Consider the following 5,374-nt stretch of genomic DNA (forward strand, 5'->3'; position numbering starts at 1 on the left):
ATACGCAAATGGAAAAAAGATTGATATACCTGCAAAATATGCTTAAAAGAATCTATCATATACACTAGTGCTGATACAAGAGTTATTGACGATGGAGGTACTATCATGAAACCAAGTCAACGACTGACTTGGGCATATGCATTAATGCACAGTAAGAGATGAAGCAGAAATTTAAATGTTCCCTTCAATCGAACAATGGTAGAATGTAAGCAGAGAATGGCGCCTTCTCTTTCTTGCCAAACACACAGGAATGATGAATTCACAAAGAAAAAATAAATCAAAAGTTGAAACACATCCTTACACCCCTGGCCCTGAGATCTGATTATCTCCATAATCCTCCCGTCTGACCACAAAGATCGTCCCTGTAGCTGATAGGTCACACTGAACAAGATGTACATACATATTTGCATAGCTGGACAAACAAAATAACTTAAAGAAATGAATAAATGGATACACGTAGCGTTTCTGAGAAAATGCAGGTGGTACGTATCAAGTTTCAGTTCCTCGGGATTTCCTGCTTTGTCCCGATCCACAGAACTTCAGTCACAGAAAGTGTTTATAGAACAGAAAAGAAAATACAGAACAACAATCAGCAAACACGGTTCTTTGTTTGCTAGTTGCTTAACTCAGAACATAACACTGCACTATCATCAATCCATCGCTGCCATTGAGGTCGAAGAATACAAATTACAACGAAGTAGATCAAGTCCTGCTGAGAACACGGAAATCGCCCCCCTTTTGCTGCAGAAGGAATTACCACTAGTATCTGGAACCAGCAGCGCGATCAGCAGCTTCAATCAATTCGACGCGCGTGATCCGGGCTTGGGTGGGAGTCTTGGCGCGCGAGGGCTCGATGTTGGCGTAGGAGAGGTGGGCGGCGATGGCGATGAGCGCGGCCCCGGTGAGGAAGAGGCAGGCCGTGGCGGCGCGCTGCCGCCGGGTCGCCGTGTACTGCAGCCACACCATCGCCTCCTACTCCAAACAGGGGGAAGGCTCGATGAAAACGAGCTGGGATTAGTACTACAGACCCTAGTCTCGGCCTCTGCGGGGCATGGAAGACGGGATGGACATGTTTACGCCAACTAAATGGTGAAGACGGATGAATTCCAATACGTCTTCGCCTGTTGAGAGCGCCTCCCACACAGCGAGCAGAGTTTTCTTCAGAACAGAGCTGAGCGCAAAGGGCAAGGATGAGATTTTCAGTCTCCACTTAATAGTATGAGAGCCTGTAAATTCGCAGAGTTGTTGAGGCATTGTTCGCGATTGTTCGGCATCAAATTAAGCAGCTCGCATCATCAATTCATGGATGGACATGGACTAATTACAGTACGCACGACATGAACTGCACGGTAATACACACACCACTGCTCAGAGGAGATTGACTCGCTACTAGTACTACCAAACACTGTGTCTAATAGATCCGACCTATCGACGACGACACTCGGCAAGGTCGACGGCGGCGCTGCTGCTGCCGCCGTGGGCGCAGGGCGAGCCGGTGGAGATGTCGTCGTCGTGTTCGCCGCCGCTTCTGCCCCTGCTCCCAGCGTATTCCTCCTCCTCGGCGATGGGGTCCAGGCATCCCTCCGCTGCACGGCGAAGGCGGAGCCGCTGCAGCCGCACGACGTGGAGGGTCTCCGGCGGGGCCGCCTCGTCGGCGGCGAAGCGGAGGACGGCGCAGGGCGATGTGGCAGGAGCCATGACCGGCGGGTATCTTGTTGCGCGATCAGTTGGGGCGACGCGGAGACGGAGAGGTTCTTCGCCTGCTGGCTGCTGCTGCTGTGTGCGGTGTTGGTGGTGGTGCACGGTGGGTTCAGCGAAGAGCAGAACAGCTTTGTCTGTTTATATAAAAGCCGGCGAGGCGGGCAATGGAGCACGCGACCGGCAGACGATTTGTGGCCACCCGCGTTGGCGCGTGCGCCCGTAGCTTCGAGGTAGGTGCTGCTTGTTGGGTCGCCTTCCTCCCTTCCTTTTCAGTCGCTCTCGCTTGCACCACGGACAAAGCAACCCACATCCTTTCTATGCAAGTATCTTCTCTGTTCCTGTACAATCGCACCACGCACGTACGCCTTCTCTTGCACCTCGGCTAGGCCACTCCTCTGCACGTGGACGCACTACACAACGCATACATTGCGTGGCCTAACCGCAACTTGCTAGTTTCAGGCACGGGCCTGCAAAACGTGCTCAATTACTTCCTCCCATTGGCCGGCCTGCTTCACTGCAATGCTAGTGCTTCAACTACCACAATCATCGGCACATCATGCATGCTTCCCACGGGAAGCTCAATTGTTTTGGCCTAATTGACGCACGCAGTGATCTAACAAAAAAAATCTATTTTATTAGGGCATCTCCAACGCCAACTCCCTCCGCAATCATCTGGACCGTGATGTCCGAAGCATGTAAGTCATTCAGCGCGGGTCTGTATCGTTGTATCAGTCCACGGCGCAGTCTAAACGCGTTTTCTTCCGCAAACTGGAGATAAACGTGAGGAAGGTTTGCGGGAGTCCGGACCACTGTCACGCCCGCTTCTGACCGCCCTGACCCACCCAAACCCCTCCTCCCTTGCCCGCACGCGTTTCCTGCTCGCATTCATGTCGTTGTAGAGCGCGCCGCTCACCATTGATGATGGCTTAGGGCGGACGCGGCCTCTCATTGCCTCCGCCTCTGAAGCAGCGCACTGGTCGGAGGCGCCGCTCGCTTCACGCATCGGATGAACATGCCTCCTCGCCGCATTCAAACGGCTCCATTAACCCCGCGTGGAAGCCAAGAAACGTACTTCGACCACACGTCTGTTCATGAGCGGGTCGGGGTTAAACGCAACATCGGGCAAGCTCCTCCCGTCCGCCCTCTATATAAACCAGGCAGACACCAGGGAAGAATCGCACCACTCCGCCGCTCCCCATATCCTCCTTCCACCATTTTCTCCAATCTTTCAATGGCACCCGACGAGCCGGAAGAGCAGTTCTCCGGCATAAAAACCCGGCTGGGTGGCCCGCCGAGCCGTCCGGATACGAGCGAGGAAGCTCGCTGCTCCATCTCCCTCGCCTAGCCCGACAGAACCACGCCAACGCTACTGTCGATGACTCCCCGTCATCCCATGCTTCCTGCGCCACCGACACACTGAGACAGAAGCCGGGTGCACGGAGGTTGATGAGTCGGTGGCCAGCGCATCCGCATCCGCCGCCATCGTTTAGGAGAAGTAGAATACGGGAGGCCGCCGCTGCTTGAGTCCCATGAAGGCCACCGCCGAGGCACCACTAGCATACACAACCGGTGTCTTGCCCTCTTGCGGGCCACCGCCGTCCCCTTATCCAAAAAACAACTTTGGTCCGTGTAGCGTAGGGACCCTTCCCCTCCGGCTGAAGCATCAAGCGGTGGTTCCACTCTGATGATCCGTGGGGAAGCGGCCCGTTCTTTGCGCTGAAGCATAACCTTCGGGACTCACATCTACTGGTCATGGCAGCATCGGGCGGCCTTGGCGCGCGAGAGCTCGATGTTGGCGTAGGAGGGGCGGGCGGCGACGGCGATGAGGACGGCCCCGGTGAGGAAGAGACTGGCCGTGTCGGTGCGCTGCTGCAGCCACACCATATTCCTCCTCTATTCTCGCGAGTGCGGAAGATGGGATGGCCTCGACTTAGCGCAAAAGGAATGGTTAAGACGGATTTACGTGTAATACGTCTTCGTGTGTCGGTGCGTAGCGCACACAGCGAGCAGAGTTTTATTCAGATTCAGAGCGGAGCAAAGGGAAAGAATGAGATTTTTCAGTCTCCAATGGCAGTCAGCAAATTCGCACAGTTGTTGAGGCGGTGTTCGCGATTCTTCGGCATCAAATTAACCAGCTCGCATCATCAATCCATGGATGGACTAATTAGAGCACGCACGCAAGCATGAACTTTTTTTTTTGTGAAACGCAAGCATGAACTGCACCGTTGTACATACACACACCACAGCTACAGAGGAGATCGTCTCGCTACTGATTGTACTAAACATCAACATCAACGTAAGTTGTCACAAAAATTTGAATCAAAAATCGAAACATTGCTAAAGATACAAAAATGACAAATTTGACATTAATGTGCTAATGGGTCAAAACTGAAGCCCAACTTGTGTTATGTACTACTCAGTGTTAAATTTATCATTTTTGTATCTCGAGCAATAAATTTTTTACGTTTTTTTTAAACATTTTAGAATGTGTGGCGAGGGACCGGTGCACCGGTAGCATCAATTGCCCTGGTGCACCATATATTCCCGGTGGTCTCAACTCTCATGGTTGTTGGGTCGCCTTCCTCCCTTCCTTTTCAGTCGCTCAGCTGTGCCACGTACGCCCTTCCTCTGCAAGTATCTTCTCTGTTCCTGTACGATCGCGCCACGCACGCACGTCTCCTCTTCTACCTCGGCCACTCCTCTTCTGCATCAATCATATGCACGTTGACGTGCTACACACCACATACATTACCAATAACTGCTACTTTGAGGCACGGCCAAAACGTGATCTCCGGGAAGCTCACTTGTTTTGGCACAATTCACGGCCAAAACGTGATCTCCGGGAAGCTCACTCTCATGGTTATTCAAACGGCGTGCTGTGTCGCTTTCGAATCGCCATGACAGATCAAAAATCTTGGTGCCCTCCCCTCACTTTTTCAAAAGAAACTGCTCAACTACCGCACGTCGTTGTAATCTACTACGTATAAGCCATGCCTTTGTTCTCGTAGCATCGCTAACTTTCGCATGAGAGCTAGCTAGCTGAACGTGTATAAAATCCCAAGTACAAAAGCCGAGTGTGCTTGCTTGGTTGCGTGTATATGTAATGTATGCGTGTATTTCAAGCTGCGTGAAACAAATCTCGTGCGTGTATCTTATCTTAGTTAGGTACTCTATACGCCAACGGTTTCTGGTACGTCGTTGAATCCAAGCCCATCGCACTAGCGTTTCTCGTGTGGAGTTGCTTCGGCCGTCGCTTATGAGGCCCTTGCTTGTGACCGGTGGCGGAGCCAGGAAACCTGAATGGACAGGGCCAAGAGCTGCTAAACTAGCTTGGGGAGGGCCAGACCAACGGAATACAAAGCTAAGATACCGTTTTAGCAGAAATACTCAGTGTCCTAGTCGAAATATCTGCATGGTGGGCTGGGCATGTCTCCGCCACTGCTTGTGACGGTCTGAACATATATGATTTTCCCCTGATCTTAATAAAAAAGACATGCAACCCTCTTGCATGTTCTTGTTATTTTCCAAGCTCATCCGATAAAGTTAAGAAAAATTAGCTTAGAGGCATCGTGTCCTTGCTAATTACATGTTGGGTCTATCTGGATGGACTCACTATCGTGTGCATGGTCATTTCCTTTTGAAGAGAAATGTATATTTTCATCCCGCAAAGTTT

This window comes from Triticum aestivum, chromosome 6B (genome assembly GCF_018294505.1).
Source record: "Triticum aestivum cultivar Chinese Spring chromosome 6B, IWGSC CS RefSeq v2.1, whole genome shotgun sequence".
NCBI lineage: Eukaryota > Viridiplantae > Streptophyta > Magnoliopsida > Poales > Poaceae > Triticum > Triticum aestivum.